The sequence below is a fragment of the Oryctolagus cuniculus genome, chromosome X, assembly GCF_051225735.1.
Source record: "Oryctolagus cuniculus isolate XC-2025 breed Fujian yellow rabbit chromosome X, ASM5122573v1, whole genome shotgun sequence".
In the NCBI taxonomy this organism is placed as follows: domain Eukaryota; kingdom Metazoa; phylum Chordata; class Mammalia; order Lagomorpha; family Leporidae; genus Oryctolagus; species Oryctolagus cuniculus.
In genome coordinates, this window is record NC_142888.1 from 79,372,580 (window position 1) to 79,390,553 (window position 17,974).

The 17,974-nt window shown below is 39.0% G+C and overlaps 1 long non-coding RNA gene across 1 annotated transcript in view; it reads right to left on the bottom strand.

Annotated features, from left to right (window-relative positions):
• LOC127484880 (uncharacterized) overlaps positions 1-4,299 on the bottom strand; it is a 53,701-nt gene extending 49,402 nt beyond the window's left edge. The window contains exon 1 of the long non-coding RNA XR_007912070.3: positions 4,062-4,299. This is a non-coding gene — a long non-coding RNA (uncharacterized LOC127484880). The remainder of the gene's footprint in view (positions 1-4,061) is intronic.
• Between the last annotated feature and the right edge of the window lie 13,675 nt (positions 4,300-17,974).

Here is a 17,974-nt window from a genome sequence, read left to right on the forward strand (position 1 = left end):
TTCAGCTATTGCATTATAATATGGTACAACATTCTTTTTAAATATATCCAAAGTAAAGGGGCCTCTTGCCACAACAGAGTGGTGGGTAAATAATCTGTAAGCAAAATAATAAGAATTAAAGGTTGATTATAATCAATGTAAGAAACAAAGCTCTGAGATAAGGCTTGTTGTACCTTTTCCAAGGCCAGCCGTGCTGCAGGAGTAGGCACTCATTGGGGACTATCTCCCTTTAGGATATCGAATAAAGGTTTAGGGTCTCCTGTTGTGAGGTGGAGATGTGGACGAAGCCAATTAATATCCCCTAGAAGTTTCTGAAAGTCATTTAAAGTCCATAAAGAATTCAATCGTAAGGCGACTTTCTGTGGAAGTATTTTTCATGGGTACAATTGGAAGCCTAGATACTGATAAGGATATTGAAGTTGCATTTTCTCAGGGGCTATGATAAGACCAAAAGCAGATAACTGCTCTTTCATTACCATCAGATGTTGCATCACCAAAAATTCCTCGGGTCCAGCTATCAAAATATCATCCATATAGTGTGTAATATATAAATTACAATATATTTTGCAAATTTTTTGAAGAGCAGCATCAACGAATTGTCAGCACAAAGTAGGGCTATTGGCCATTCCTTGAGGTAAGACCCTCCATTGGTATCTTTGCATAGGTTCTTTAAAATTTATTGATGGAACACTGAAAGCAAATTGGGGGCAATCTTCTGGATGTAGAGGTATAGTATAAAAACAATCTTTTAAATCTATTATTGCAATATAAGAGTCCTTTGGAATTGCAGTAGGCAACAGTAAACCTGGTTGCAAAGCCCCCATAATTTCCATAGTAGCATTAACTGCATTAAGGTCCTGAAGAAACCACCATCTTTCAGAATTATTTTGATAATAAAAATAGGACTATTCCAAGGAGAATAAGAGGAAACTATATATCCTGCTATTAATTGTTCTTCCACTAATATCTGTGTAGTTTTTATCTTTTCCTGTGGTAAAGGCCACTGATCCATCCACGTGGGATCATCTGATTTCCATTTTATTTTTTCTGCATGGGGCACAGGTTGATCAGCGGCCATCAAGGGAAACCTAAGCCCTTCCGGTCATGATTAACAGTTAAAGTAATTGGGGATATAATGCCTTGTTGTTGTTTGCCCAAACCTTTTTCTGGCAAATGACCCTATTGAAGCATATTAGTGGTAACAACTTCATTTGGACTACACATTAAAGCCCCTGTTTGTGTTAAAACATCTTGCCCCCAAAGGTTAATGGGCAGTCCTCCTAGAATATATGATTGAAATGTGTTTGTATTGCCTGTTTTATCTTTCCATTGTAACAACTCTGAACTTAGTTCTAGTCCCTGACTCTGACCAATATCTCCTAATTGAGTCATGGTAATTTCTTTTTCCAATTTGTGGGCCACTTTGCTGCTGAAATAATGGAGACATCAGCTCCAGTATCTAAAAGACCCTTGAATAATTTTTTATTTAATTTTAAGGAAAATTTGGGTCAGTCCTTAGTTATGGGTTGTATCCAATAAGCATCAGAAGATCCAAAACCTTTATTTCCTCTTTTATTTAAAAAAGACTTACCAATTGAAGACAAGGGGAGCAGAATCAAATGACCAATGCATTGTCTTGGAGTTAAAGTTACAATTAGATTATTGGCTTTAGCCATAATTTTTATTTCACCAGTAAAGTCAGCATCTATAACTCCAGGAAAAACCTGTAACGCTTTCACAGTTGTACTACTTCTGCCCAGTAGGAGACCAAAAACCCAGTTGGCAAAGGACCAAAAATCCCAGTAGGGAGGGCTTGCAGGCCCATCTCAGGGGTCAATACTGTATAGGAGGTGGTGCTGAAGTCCCATCCTACACTACCCTCTGTGGCTCTGTGGAGGGAATTGATGGATTTAGGGTGTTCTGTTGAGGAAAAAATGTCATGGCCCCAAAAATGTGTTGGTTTTGCTGGGATGGGGCCTGGGGCTGGCCCTGCTTCTAGTTTTTGGAACTTTGTTCTTTTAATGAGTTACCTTTTTTTTTTTATCAGTTTTGGAGCGACATTCATTGGCCCAATGCCTTCCCCTTTTGCACTGGGGGCAAATCCCAGGAGTCTTATTTTGATCTTTAACTTTTGGACAATTTTTTCACACATGTCCCTGCTGCCCACATTTATAGCACCCTCATTTATCAGGCATAACCCTCCTTGTTCATTTTTGTAATGACATACCATGCAGAGTGGTAGGTCCTGAATGTTCTGTTTTTAAATGAATCCATTTTGCTAATTCCTCATCAAAGGGACTGTCACAGAACACCTCAGCCACAGTAGCCAATTGATCCATATCCGTGTTGTACTTATGTTTTGTAGAATTTACAGTGCTGTGGGCATTACTAGGCAATCTTCACACAGCACCAGAAAAGGATCTATCCTGAGAATCAAACATCATCAGTAATCATCACGGGCACGTTTAACGTTCAGCTTGACTGTGTGTTCCCCTAGTATGAAACAGCAGCTGCATAGGCTTGTTACAGCTCCCTCTTAAAGCCCCCAAGGACAAGGGTGGCTCATTGCCAAGATTTTAGGCAAGCAGTGAGTCCTGTCCCGGATTTTGGCCAGAGAGCCGAGACATGAAGCATGCCCACCTGTTTATCAGAAACATTCCTTTATCCTCCTCCCTGGGAACTGGCCAGGCTCCCAAAAAGCAGGAGAAGGTTATCTGGCAGACAAGTTACTTGTTTATCAGAGCCAAACCTAGATACAAGCCTCTCCATTTCAAAAATCTGTCCTTACATTTGGTCCTAGGGTTGCATTGAGGTGTAGCCATAATTAACATGGGCTCGTTGCATAATAAGAATACAATTTTTTTTATACAAGTATACATCCAGTAATCAAACATAATAATATTCAATGTGTTTTAAGGATAAATTGAAACATATCTCAGGGGGAATTAGCCTCTTGGGCACCCATGTCAGGGACATAAAAAACAGCACCATTCCAATACAACAACTCAAGCTGCTGCAGACAGCCTGAGAACTGGCTAGACGATCTCATGGCATGGAGATCTGAGGCATTGTTACTTGTTAAACAGACATGTTGAGGTGCACGCAGTCCAATTAACAAATGCGCTAACATTTTGCATTACTCTAAAATTAGTGATTTGGGTTTCATTAAATATTACATTAAATATTAAATAAATTTAATTTACATTAAATATTAAATATTTCATTAAATATTATTTGATAAGACAACAAATTTTTCGGTGGATGGAACACGGTGGGTAACCATTTAGCCATAATGATAGTAGCCTCTTATTATCTGTAATTGTTACATTCTTGTAGGTTCATAGAATCTTAGCCATTTGTGGCATATTTTGATTTACATTCTTTTTGTAAAGCAAACCAAGCATAATCTGCCCAAGCATTCTTATCCATAATAGGGCCAGAGCTAGTACATAATACAAAAACAGAATGGGTAATCCGGACACTTTGTCACAACAATTCCTCATTTCACATAATAATATTAACTTTACAAAGACAACATTTACTTCAACTGAAATATTTAAATGTAGAGTGGGGGGTGTCCAGTGTACACTGATTTATATTTTCCACTCCCAGAGTAAGTAGTTACATTTTCATTCACAACACCCTCTTTAGCAAACCAAGGACTAATTTTTTCAACAGCACTGATAAATTGCTCTACGGTTTGTTTCTTTGACCTTATTCCCTGTGTCTACAATAAAGTTTTTACAGCCTTTATGGCTTGCTTACCTTGTTGTTACAGCCTTTATCAAGGCTTGCTTTGTTTCTTTAAATGCACATTTAAATCTTTTCCGAGCAAATCCCAATGTTGCTCATCCACAATTCCTTCTTCAGCGAACCAGGGACTGACTATTTCTATAGCATCAATGCTATAGAAATGCCCCCAGTCTGCTCTCATTTTAACCCTATTCTCTGTGTCTGTAATGGAGTCTTTATAGCATTTATCACCCTGTGCTTACCTTGTGCTTGTCCCATAATTGTCCCTTTCACACCTATCCTGGAGGCAAGCGGTATTGGGTACTTACCATCTTCCTTTCATTATTCTGTTATCGCTGAGGCCTTATCCCTTGTACTCAGGTCCCTGTTCATTATTCCAGTGACTCGGTGGTATTTATACATAACCAGCACAAAGAAGTAGAAAAGATAACAACATACGTAAGCAACTTATCAGGGCTCTGGTAACACAGATAATTTTAACAAAGTGCTCTTGATTAACATCCTCCTTCAGGATGGGAATATGTGACTTTCTTATCCCAAGAACTCCGCAAGCCAAGACTGGCCTTGATTTGTCCAAAGGCTGCCTACACTTGGACCTCTTGCCTTGTGCAAGTGCTCTTCCTGGAACACCACAAGGCCACAGGGAACTCCTGCCAAGTTGAGGAGTTTATTCACTGATAACTAACCCAAGGGGCTTCATTTGGCCATAGAAAGAGGGGGAAGAAGGGAAAAGCAAAGTGATTTGGGGCTCTGTGAAGGCCAGTCAGTAGCCACTGAGGCCAAGGTTAGAAGATGACAAGAGAAACTTGGACAGCCCACGGAATCAGGAAAGGAAGATGTCTCAGGTCCTTAGGAAGGGAAGAGCCAGCATGTACATGGAGACAGCAGCCCCCAGTCTGCTCTAGAAGCCTGACTTAAAGGTTTTGGAGCCAAAATATGCCTATTTTCACTGTAAACATTGTAGGATAAGATGGAAGAGGGCTTAAGATATGGTGCATTTCTGGAATTAATAGGTTTATTTCAAACTACTGTTGCAAATGCCAAAAGAGTTTTAACCAAGTAGGAGCAATACAAGATTAGCCTCATTGTTTCTATCCTCAAAAAAGACACATTGATTTAAGAATGTCTCGTTGTTAGGAACTGGGCAGTCACTGCAAAGACAAGAAGTTCTCTTATGGCAGTATTCACAGCTTTAGATATATCATTTGACAGTCTATGTGGTTTGTATAGGACATCTGGACACTTCTGACTCTTCTGGTAATTTACTATTCTATCTTCCTTTTTTTTGTTTTTTTTTTTTTTTTTTTGGACAGGCAGAGTGGACAGTGAGAGAGAGAGACAGAGAGAAAGGTCTTCCTTTTTCCGTTGGTTCACCCCTCAGTGGCCGCTGCGGCCGGTGCACCCCACTGATCCAAAGCCAGGAGCCAGGTGTTTCTCCTGGTATCCCATGCGGGTGCAGGGCCCAAGCACTTGGGCCATCCTCCACTGCACTCCCGGGCCATAGCAGAGAGCTGGCCTGGAAGAGGGGCAACCGGGACAGAATCCGGTGCCCCGACTGGGACTAGAACCTGGGGTGCCGGCACTGCAGGTGGAGGATTAGCCTAGTGAGCCGCGGCACTGGCCTCTATCTTCCTTTTTTACAACCTCATTCTCACAAGGCATTGGAAAATGGACCAGGCTTTTGCATCTTTGTAGGTTGTATAGCAATTGTACAATGTGAATAGAATAAAATAAATCTTGTGAAGTTTAAAAAAATCACATCAGTTTGTCTTGATGACTGCAAAAAAATCACTTGACAAATATTAACATAATTTATGATAACAAAAATTTTAAAAATACTTATTTATTTGAAAGGCAGAGAGAGAGAGAGAGAGAGATATCTTCCATCTAGTGGTTCAGTCCCTGAGTGACTACAATGGCCTGTAGTAGGCCAGATTGAAACCAGGAACCAAGGATTCCATCAGGCTCTGTGACGTGGCTGAAAGTAACTCAAGAACTTTTGCCATCAGCCACATTATCAGGGAGCTGGATCAGAACCAAAGTAGCCAGGACTCAAACCAATACTGGTAAGAGATGCAGGCTTCATAAGCATCAGCTTAAGAAAGCCACTGTGACACAATGTCTCCCATTTTTATCAACTTGCAATAAAAGGTTTAAGCCTTTTTGAATGTAAAATTTAAACCTTTTTAAATTTAAAACAATTTTTATCAACTTGTAATAAAAGATTTAGCCCCAACTTGGTAAGCATTACATAACAAAAACTTATAACAAATATTTACTTAATAGGAATATTTTCATTTCTTATAATGTTGGGAAAAGTATCCCTATCATCACCATTAGTATTTAATATACTGAATTAAGATTAAAGTCCTAGTTAAAGTTATAAGTAAAGAAAAATGTTATAAAATATTTAAGGATTGGAAAGTGTGGTTGTGTTGGAACATAAGAAAATCAGGTAAATAGGTTGAATAATAAGTGTTAAATTTCATGCAAGTCTCATTTAGCTATCTGTGCTTCTATTGCAACTGGGCAGGCCCTGTGGCTGATACATTTTCTGCAGGTCAGCAGGCCCAGTTATGCTGATACATTTTCTCCTGGTCAGCGGGTTCAGTTAGGCTGATACATTTTCTAGTGGTCAGTAGGCCCAGTTAAGCTGATACATTTTCTTCTATGTACCTCCTTGGCTGATGGCCACTATTGTGTAAACCCTGTATATAAGGAGGCTAACTCTTGTGCAGTTGGCTGCTGCTGTTGTTGCCGCTGCTGTCTTTGCTGCTGCTGGCTGAAAAAAAGAATATCTCATCTACCTACAGTTCTTCGAGTTTCAAGCCCTACTCACCTTGACATTCCAGACAGCTGAGCATAGATCCAGCAGGTAGGCAGAAAGCTAACATATCTCTGAATAGCCATTGACCTTGCAAACCCCTCCCCTTGAGTGTGATGAGACTCATGAATATGGCAGATATTATTCTAGTCACTAAGTTATCTGCTATGAAAAAAAGTAAAGGGTTTGGATTTGTGATTAAGGTCCCAATTCAGCTTATTTTGAGGTAATAGAGGGATATTATCCTTCCTGGGCCTGATCCTTCAATGAATGGTCTAAAGACTAGAGACATGCAAGCTTCAAAGAAGCAAGTTTCCATAAACTCTACAACTGCTAGAAAAAGAATTTTCCCAGTATCCACATAAGCCAGGAGGAAGGCCCTCGACCTTACATGAGGCTACAGTTGTAACCATCTTGATTTCAGTTCAGTCTTGTGGGATCTGAAGCAGATAATGCACTTAAGCCATGTTAGGGCTTTCAACATACAAAACCTTGAAAAAGTCTATGAATATTTTTAAACCACTAAATTTGTGGAAATGTGTTATGCAGCAAATAAAAAATATTTTTTTTTGACAGGCAGAGTGGACAGTGAGAGAGAGAGACAGAGAGAAAGGTCTTCCTTTGCCGTTGGTTCATCCTCCAATGGCCGCCGCGGCCGGCGCACTGCGCTGATCCGGTGGCAGGAGCCAGGAGCCAGGTGCTTTTCCTGGTCTCCCATGGGGTGCAGGGCCCAAGCACTTGGGCCATCCTCCACTGCACTCCCTGGCCACAGCAGAGAGCTGGCCTGGAAGAGGGGCAACCAGGACAGAATCCGGCGCCCAACCGGGACTAGAACCCGGTGTGCCGGCGCCGCTAGGCGGAGGATTAGCCTAGTGAGCCGCGGCACCGGCCCAATAAAAAATAATTTTGGCAGGAAGAGGTTAAGCTGCCATTGTTTTTAGGTGGTATGATCATCTAAATAGACTCCCAAACAGAATCAATATACAAACTACCAAAACTCATAAGGAATCCAGTGAAGTTGCCTGGTGAACAAATAGCCTACAAAAATTAACAATATTTATATCTACTAGCACTAATGCATTAGTAAGTATAATAAAATGTAAAATAGAACTCCCATTGGCAGTAAAACCTTTAAAATATCTAGGACTTATCTTAGGCCAGAATTTACAAATCCTAACATAGTCTAAATAAAGAGAAAATTATAAACATGCTTTTACATGAGATGATTCTTTTAAAAAATTCTCAATAAATTAATAAGTAAAATTCCTATAAAATTATGTTAGGTTTTAATAATAAATTACTTTACTTCTCTATGCATATAGAGATATATAAGCAACTAAATCTTTAAAAGGAGAAAATACAATTTTTTGCTTTTTGAATTATACGGACTACAGAATCTCAGTAATAAATGTGTGTATCAGTACAAGAATACATTTTGAACAAATACTCCAATGGGACAGAATAAATAAAAGATAAATATATTCATGCATGTATAAGAACTTAATATATATAATATAAAACAAAATTGAGCCGGCGCCACGGCTCACTAGGCTAATCCTCTGCCTTGTGGCACCGGCACACCAGGTTCTAGTCCTGGTCGGGGCACCGGATTCTGTCCCGGTTGACCCTCTTCCAGGCCAGCTGTCTGCTGTGGCCCGGGAGTGCAGTGGAGGATGGCCCAAGTGCTTGGGCCCTGCACCCGATGGGAGACCAGGATAAGTACCTTTCTTCTGCCATCAGATCAGTGCGGTGCGCCGGCCGCAGCGCGCCAGCCGCAGCGTCCATTAGAGGGTGAACCAACGGTAAAGGAAGACCTTTCTCTCTGTCTCTCTTTCTCACTGTCTACTCTGCCTGTCAAAAACAAACAAACAAACAAAAAAAGAACCAAAAAAAACCTACAAAATTGACACCACAAATCAAAAGGGAAAAATGAGTACTTGAGAGTATATGGAGAAAATTTAACTTATTATAAAAAGAAAAAAACCTCTGACCCTTCATAGTACAAATAAAAAGATGAATTTCATATTTATTGAAGGGTTACATGTAAGAGAGAAGAATGTTAATAATATTAAATATAGGAGAATATTTTTGTTCTTTATAACTGGAGGAAATCTCCTCACATTAAAGTTCCAAAATGTATACAATAAAGCTTTCATATAATCCATAAAATTATGAATTTGATGACATCAGGAACTCAAGATGTCTGTTCAATGAAAGATACTATGGATACAGTTAATAGATAGATTAAAGGAGAATTTATTTGTAATGTTTAAACTTGACAGAGGTTTAATATCTAGAATATATATGATTCTCCTACAATTTAACACCACAACAGGAATAAAAGTAGAAAAGACACAAAAGACACAAACACTTAGAGGATAAAGGCTAACAAGAATACTGAGTAATGTTTCAACTTAATAATCATAATGGCGGCCCAAATAGTCAAATCCCTTCCACCCATGTGGGAGACCTAGATTGAGTTCCTGGCTCCTGGCTTCAAATTGGCTCAATTCTAGCTGTTAGAGGCATCTGGGGAATGAACCAGCAGATGGGAGATCTCTCTTGCTTTCACTCTCGCTCTCGCTCTGTGTGTGTGTGTCTGTCTGTCTGTCTGTCTCTCTGTATGTGTGTGTCTCTCTCCCTCCACTATGTTTTTCTGCCGGTCAAATAAATAAAATTAAATTTGAAACAATTAAAACATTTACATAATCACTGAACACCTATTAGACTAAAAAGTGTAGAAAGCTGCATATATTCAAATATTGACAGAGACGTGGGAACATTTAAATGCTCAGTTACTGCTACTGGGAGAGTACACTGGCATGGATATTCTATAAAATAATCTAAAACATACACATACACATACACATACACACACGTGTCCCATGAGTCACCAATTATACTCTTGGATATTACATTCTATTCTAGATTCTTAAAAGGATTTATACTAGTATGTAATTTGCTATGTTATTTGTAGTATTGGGGAGCATGATGTAAATAAATGTCCATTGTTATTTAAATGTGTAGGTAAAGTAACATGTTTGCAACAAATTAAATGCATGCATAGCAACCGTATTTAATATTAAATGCACAATGATTAGTGAAAAATTGTTTTAAAAGACAGAAAAAAAATTAGGTAAATTAAAATTATTGGTAAAAGAGACACTACTCATATTGTAAGAACAGATTCAAATAAAAAATGGCTGCCTTTCGGGCTGGTGCTGTGGCGTAGCGGGCAAAGCCACTGCCAGCAGTCCTAGCATCCATATGGTTAGTGGTTCAAGTCCCAGCTGTTCCACTTCCAACCAGCTCTCTGCAGTGGCCTGGGAAAGCAGTGGAGTATGACCCAAATCCTTGGGCCCCTGCACCCATGTGAAAGACCCAGAAGAAGCCCCTGTCTCCTGGCTTTGGATCAGCTTAGCTGTAGCTGTTGTAGCCAGTTGGGGAGTGAACCAGCGGATGGAAGACCTCTGTTTCTCTCTGTCTCTCTCTCTCTCTCTCTCCCTCTCCTTTTCTCACTGTGTAACTCTGACTTTCAAATAAATAAATAAATCTTTAAAAAAATGGCCACCTTTGTTGGGAGGAGTTGGTAGAAAATCAGAGCATGACACAGTGATGAAAATAAATGATCAATATAACTACATAAGAAGTAGAAAACATAAAAGATCATTGAAAAAATTAAATTCTACTGAAAAGTCACATTCTCATTCAAATATTACTTACAAGTCATCTATCTCATTCCCAATTAAAACAAAACGTGTAATTTTCTAGCAGCAGATTCTTAACAAAACTTTAAGGGATAATTTGTGTCTGGGTCTTAAGTAATCATATATGATATATCTCAATGACTCATCAATTTTATTCCTCAGTATGTATTCTTAAGAAATTATCACATATATCCTTAAGTCACACATTGTTTTTGATGGCAGGGAAAGATGAATTAGGGAGATCATCAATGCAAGAGCCAAATGTGGTAGAAGCACACCCTGGAATGCTATATATTACTTAGAAACAAATGAAAAGATGTACAACATAAATACAATCTTTGATCAGAAAAGTGAGAAAGAGAATGAGATACATAAGACACCACCATTTAGTTAAATTTAAAATACACATGAACATACACTCATTTTGTAAGAGAACAGAAACAAAACCCCACATTAAATAACTAAAATGGATGATACTACAGGATTAATTGACTATAGACACATTAAAGTCTTAAACTGCCAGAACTCCCATAGAACTCTAAAAACAGGTCATAGATTTAGATCTTTAATCCATGTTGAGTGGATTTTTGTATGAGGTATAAGGTAGGGGTCTTGCTTCATGATTCTGCACATGGAAATCCAGTTTTCCCAGCACCATTTGTTGAATAGACTGTCCTTGCTCCAGATCCTTGATCAAATATATAAGTTGGCTATAGATGTTTGGATTGATTTCTGGTGTTTCTGTTTTGTTCCATGGGTCTATCCATCTGTTTCTGTACCAGTACCATGCTGTTTTGATTATAACTGCCCTGTAGTATGTCCTGAAATCTGGTATTGTTATGCCTCCAGCTTTGTTTTTGTTGTACAAGATTGCTTTAGCTAAATCTACAACCCAACACCATCAAATCATTGGAGAACGTCGAAGAAACCCTACAAGATATAGGCACAGGCAAAGACTTCTTGGAAATGACCCCAGAGGCACAGGCACTCAAAGCCAAAATTAACATTTGGGATTACATCAAATTGAGAAGTTTCTGTACTCAGAATCTACTAAGAAATTAAGAAACTTCACAACAACAAAACAAAAAACCCACTAAAGAGATGGGCCAAGGAGCTCAATAGACATTTTTCAAAAGAGGAAATCCAAATGGCCAACAGACACATGAAAAAATGTTCAGGATCACTAGCAATCAGGGAAATGCAAATCAAAACCACAATGAGGTTTCACCTCACCCCGGTTAGAATGGCTCACATTCAGAAATCTACCAACAACAGATGCTGGTGAGGATGTGGGGAAAAAGGGACACTAACCCACTGTTGGCGGGAATGCAAACTGGTAAAGCCACTATGGAAGTCATTCTGGAAATTCCTCAGAAACCTGAATATAACCCTTCCATACAACCTAGCCATCCCACTCCTTGGAATTTACACAAAGGAAATTAAATAAATAAAGTATTTTATTTTAAAATAGCTGTCTGCACCTCAATGTTTATTGCAGCTCAATTCACAATAGCTAAGACCTGGAATCAACCTAAAGGCCCATCAACAGTAGACTGGATAAGGAAATTATAGGATATGTACTCTATAGAATACTAAACAGCAGTTAAAAAAAAAAGACAATGAAATCCAGTCATTTGCAGCAAAATTGAGGAATCCGGAAAACATCATGCTGAGTGAAATAAGCCAGTCCCAAAGGGACAAATATCATATGTTCTCCCTGATTGGTGACAATTAACTGAGCACCAAAAAGGAAACCTGTAGAAGTGAAATGGACACTATGAGACACAATGACTTGATTAGCCCTTGTCCTGACTGTCGATGAACAACTTACTACTTTATTCATTTTAGTATTTTTTTGTTCTACTTAATACCATTGGTTGAACTCTGTAATTAACACACAATTACTCTTAGGTGTTTAAACTTAACTGAAAAGTGATCCCTGTTAAATAAGAGTGAGAATAAGAGAGGGAGGAGATGTACAGTTTGGGACATACTGAGTCAGACTTGCCCCAAACGGTAGAGTTAGAAACTTGCCAGGGGATTCTAATTGAATCCCATCAAGGTGGCATGTACCAATGCCATCTCACTAGTCAATGTGATCACTTTCAGTTCATAATTGATCATAATGATAGGATTAAGAGTCAAAGGGATCACATAAACAAGACTAGTTTCTGCTAATACTAACTGATAGAATTAAAAAGGAGAGAACAATCCAACATGGGAAGTGGGATACACAGCAGACCCACAGCATGGCAGATGCCCTAAACAGTACTCTGGCCTCAGAATCAGCCCTTACAGCATTTGTATCTGGCTAAAAAGCCCATGAAAGTATTTCAGGCATGGAAAGCCAAGACACTGTGACATACAAAAAAAAAAAAAAAAAAGACCTAAATGAAAGATCTCTGCGAGTGAGATCCCAGTGGAAAGAATGGGCCATCAAAGAAGGAGGTACGTTTCTCTGAATGGAGGAGAGAACTTCCACTTTGACTATGACCTTGTCTAAATAAGATCGGAGTCGGCGAACTCAAAAGGCTCCCATAGCCTTCGCAGCTCATGACAAGAGCCTAGGGTGATTACTGATGCTATAAACAAGAATGTCAATTGTTAAACAACAACGGGAGTCACTGTGCACTTACTCCCCTTGTAGGATCTCTGTCCTTCATGTGTTGTACAATGTGAATTAATGCTACAAGTAGTACTCAAACAGTACTTTACACTTTGTGTTTCTGTGTGGATGCAAACTGCTGACATCTTTACTTAATTGTACTAAGTTGATCTTTTATATATAAAGATAATTGAAAATGAATCTTGATGTGAATGGAATGGGAGAGGGAGCGGGAGATGGGAGGGTTGCAGGTTGGAGTGAAGTTATGGGGGGTGGGGGAAGCCACTGTAATCCAAAAGCTGTACTTTGGAAATTTATATTTATTAAATAAAAATTTCAAAAAAGAAAGTAGTGAGGTTATAAAAAAGAACTAAAAACAAAAAAGGCATTATGGACTTTGCAATTATTTTCCTATATCTTACGGGATTCACTTTATTTTATTTTTGACAGGTGGAGTTCGACATTGAGAGAGAGAGAGAGAGAGAGAGAGAGAGAGAGAGGTCTTCCTTCCGTTGGTTCACCCCCCAGATGGCCACTATTATCTGAAGCCAGGAGCTAGGCGATTCCTCCTGGTCTGCCATGTGGGTTCAGGTGCCCAAACACGTGGGCAGTCCTCCACTGCCGTCCTGGGCCACATCAGAGAGCTGGACTGGAAGAGGAGCAACCGGAACTAGAACTTGGCACCCATATGGGGTACCAGCGCGAAAGGTGGAGGATTAACCAAGTGAGCCACGGAGCAGGACCCTGGATTCACTTTAGACTTAGCCTAAGATAATTAACACAATTGTCTAAGACATATGTGACATATATCTATATATATTATTGTTACACGTGTTTGCTGACTTTTGAAGGTGGTAGCTGACTTAGCGTAGTAGCTAGGTAGTTGTATAGGGAACAGTGACACAGTGGGAGAGAATACTCATCTGCAACCAGTCTCAAAATTTACCCCACCATTAAGCTGGACTTAATGCAATATCAGTTTCATGAAGACAGAATCACTCTTAAATCAGTTATTCAGGTAAATATTGACAACAAGCATTTCATGAGGCAACACAGGCAGAGCATTCTCATTTGTTTTTATGAAAATGCCATATCATCAGAGTCTGATTATTTGCTTGAAAAAGAAAGAACACCACATCTAGAGCAACAGCAAAAACACTGTCATCAAAAACATCCAAAACTGCTAGGGAAAAAAGCTAGACTGACAAAGGCAAACACTCCGATTTAATTCTTTTGCTTCAAGAACTTCAAAAGCTAAATGCTGCTACTGTAGAATACGAGTAATTCCAACAGCAGTGTTGCAATTTAGTGGATAGAATTGTGATTGGAGGGTGTAGGGCTGTAATCAACATGAAATTAGTGATTCTCCTTAGCAGAAGACACAGATTCTGAGATTGATCTGACAAAAGTGATAGATGAATAGCTAACCTCTAGTTTGAATACATCATAAATTGTGTAAGGACAGGATGTTAGCACAGCATCAAGCCAAGCACTGTGCTCAAGCAGAATTCAGCTTTTTAAACAACCAATTGTGGATGGGAAATGCAGCCAAAGCGAAAGAAAATGTAGAAGGAAAACGATACTATGTGTTTCTAAAGTATATTAGCTTTTATTACATTAACTGAAATGCCCAAGAGGAGCTTCATGAGAAAGAAAAGCTTATTTTGGCTTACAGTTTGGAGGTTCGTAATTCAGGATCAAGTGGCTCCATTAGTCTGGCATCTGCTAGAGGCTAGCAGTGGTGGAGCAGATATGGAGAAATAGTCACATGGTGAACCAGGAAGCAGAGAAAGAACCCTGAGTTTGAGCTCTTTTTAAATCCTATGCTTTGACAGGATTAATGCTAACAAGCTTGTCATGTAGAACTCTACTACCTTTTCCCCACGTGAGGAGACTGATATCAAGAGAAAGAACAAAAGAATTGTGATGAGTGTGATAAGATTTTATAAACAATGAGGATAAGGCCAAACCATGTACAGAAAATATACCAAAGAGACCTACATATCCATCATTCCACCTCTGTCTGTATCAGTGGAAGGCCAAGAACTTTTGCACTCAGTTTTAGAATATATGTTGATCTCTTGTCAAGGAGTTCTTTCTACCAGTATAATTCCACAGGTTATTTTGAATGCATAATCAATTAAACTGTTACTAGTTATTAAAACATGACAGCAGAGGCATCCCAATAAAGAATGCCATTTTGCCTTATCCCTCTTAGTGTTCTCCTACATAGATGATGTGATTTATCCAAGATAGAAAAACTGATGCTCATAAAAGTCTTTACATCTTGTCTTGAAAGGCTAGAAAGGTAAGCAAAACCAGACAAGGACTCTGTCACAGTTTGAGAACCTTGACTGACAAAGTTCTAACCAGGGACAGCCTGATGCTCAAAAGCAGCCAAGCAGTTCTCATACAGAACAGTAACTATAAATGCCATATTCTGGTAGACAAATCCCATATTTTGAAGTGCCTCAGACACAAGGTAATGATCAAGTATATTTTCTATCCAATCACATTTTTCTAATGAAACAGAAAATGCAACATGAAGACAATACCATTTGATTGAAATCAATTTTTTTCATAACGTTTGGAATATCTCACATTTCAGTGACATTACTGCACCATATACTAAAGGAAACTATAAATATATAAAAATTAAAATAACTTTTTTAGAGATTTTATTTATTTATTTGAGAGGTACAGACAGTGAGAGGGAGAGACAGTGAAAAAGCTGTTTCATCCACTGGTTCACTCCCCAGATGGACGCATCCAGGAGCCAGGAGCTTCTTCCGGGTCACCCACGTAGGTGCAGGGGCCCAAGGACTTGGAACATCTTCTACTGCTTTCTCAGGACATAGCAGAGAGCCAGATCGGAAGAGGAGCAGCGGACACTTGAACCGACATTCATATGGGATGCCAGTGCTGCAGGGAGAGGATTAGCCCACTACACCACAGTGCTGGTCCCTAAAATAACTATTAAGTCTTTTAAAAATCCAACCAAAATGCAGTAAGTGGAAAATATAATCATAAATATTGTTTTCTATCTAGAAAAACAGATAACAATCTTTGGAGAAACTATCTTTTATGTTCTCATAGTCAAGTAATTTTATAAGCCATACAACAAATTAAAAATACTTATGCTGAGTCTGTCATTTGGTAAATATAGTGTGCTGAATGATATATTATTTTTATCATAATGTTTTCTGAAATTACAAATGTATAAAAAATATGGTAAAATTAACACAGGCAATTCCAGGATGGAGTGTATTTTAAGACAGCAAATTACTTTTTTCTAGTAAAAATGTAATAAAAATACACTTTTTGGAGATTCTGAAAGCTACTGCATTTAATTTATAGATTGACTTAGGAAGAATCGGCATATCCTATCCAGCAACATATTCATGTGTCTCAATTATTCAGGCCCACTTACATATGTTTAAAAAAATCTGTTTCCTTTATATAGAACTTTCACAAATATTGTTAGATTTATATTAGGCAGTGTAAATTTGTTTACTGAGGGAAGATTCCAGAAGCGAACCAACTTATCCGAGGTTTAAAAATTTTGCAATTTATTAACTATTATGATGAATAAACAATAGAAAGTTTATGAGTAGTGTTGGCCTCTGAGAAGAATTTTTCCAAACTATCACACACATCACATTTTCTCTAAATGTAGATAATTCTCCCTCCTTCTCTCCCTCTCTCTCTCTCTCTTTCTCTCTCTCTCTCCCTCTCTCACACACACACATACACGCACACGTGAACACACATGCACACACACACAGGGACTCTTCTGTAATTAAAAATTTCTCCACACATCAGAGAAAACAATTTTCACTTTTTGTTCTATTATTATATTGATATTACAAGTTCTGCTTTTGATTTTTAGCATTCTTATCTACACATTTACCAATCTCCTCATTTTATACTTTTAAATACATCAACTCTAAATCATAGATATATATTTAAAATAATCTGAAAATCTTAAAAAAATGAAAATAGGGGCCGGTGCTGTGGCACAGTAAGTTGAGCCTCTGATTGTGGCGCTGGCACCCCATGTGGGTGCCAGTTCATGTCCTGAGTGCTCCACTTCTGATTCAGCTCCCTGCTGATGACCTGGGAAAGCAGTGGAAAATGGCCCAAGTGCTTGGGCCCCTGCACCTGCGTGGCAGACCCAGAAGAAGCTCCTAGCTCCTGGCTTCTGTTTGTTCCATCTCTGGCCATTGTGGCCATTTGGGGAGTGAACCAGTGAATGGAAGACCTTTTTCTCTGTCTCTTCCTCCCTCTGTCTGTAACTCTACCTCTCAAATAAGTAAACAAAACCTTAAAAAGAAAAAAAAAATGGGGCCGGCGCCATGGCTCACTTGGCTGATCCTCCACATGGGGTGCCGGCATCCCATATGGGCACTGGGTTCTAGTCCCGGTTGCTCCTTCTCCAATCCAGCTCTCTGCTGTGGCCTGGGAGGGCAGTGGAGGATGGCCCAAGTGCTTCAGCTCCTGCACCCACATGGGGGACCAGGAAGAAGCACCTGGCTCCTGGCTTCGGATCGGAACAGCGCCAGCCGTAGTGATCATTTGGAGAGTGAACCAACAGAAGGAAGACCTTTCTCTCTGTCTCTCTTTCTGACATTGTCTATAACTCTACCTGTCAAAAAAAAAAAAAAAAGAAGAAGAAGAAGAAAAAAATGAAAATAGAAGAAAATGATATCAATAGGATGACTGACTAGGGATCTATAGGTGCTCAGTCCCTCATGGAAACATTAAAAAGAGACTAAAATTGTTTTATATGAGCCCTGGAAAATAGTCAAAGATGTACAATAACAAAACCAATGCTCAATTTTTGAAGATATACATTCAAGATAGCAGGAAATTTTGTGGCATATTTGCTTGCCCTTGCCCCATATTCTTCCTGGCCCACTGCAGTGTGATCAAAAGTAAGTAATAATGCAGTTCACAATTCCTTCCCTCAAACCAGAGATAGCAGGGTACCCATTATTTGAAATAGTCTTCCCTCTTTGGTGGTTGCCTGAGAATCTTGTTTCTCTTTAACCTCTGACAAGACACAGAACTCACATGGAGAAAAAC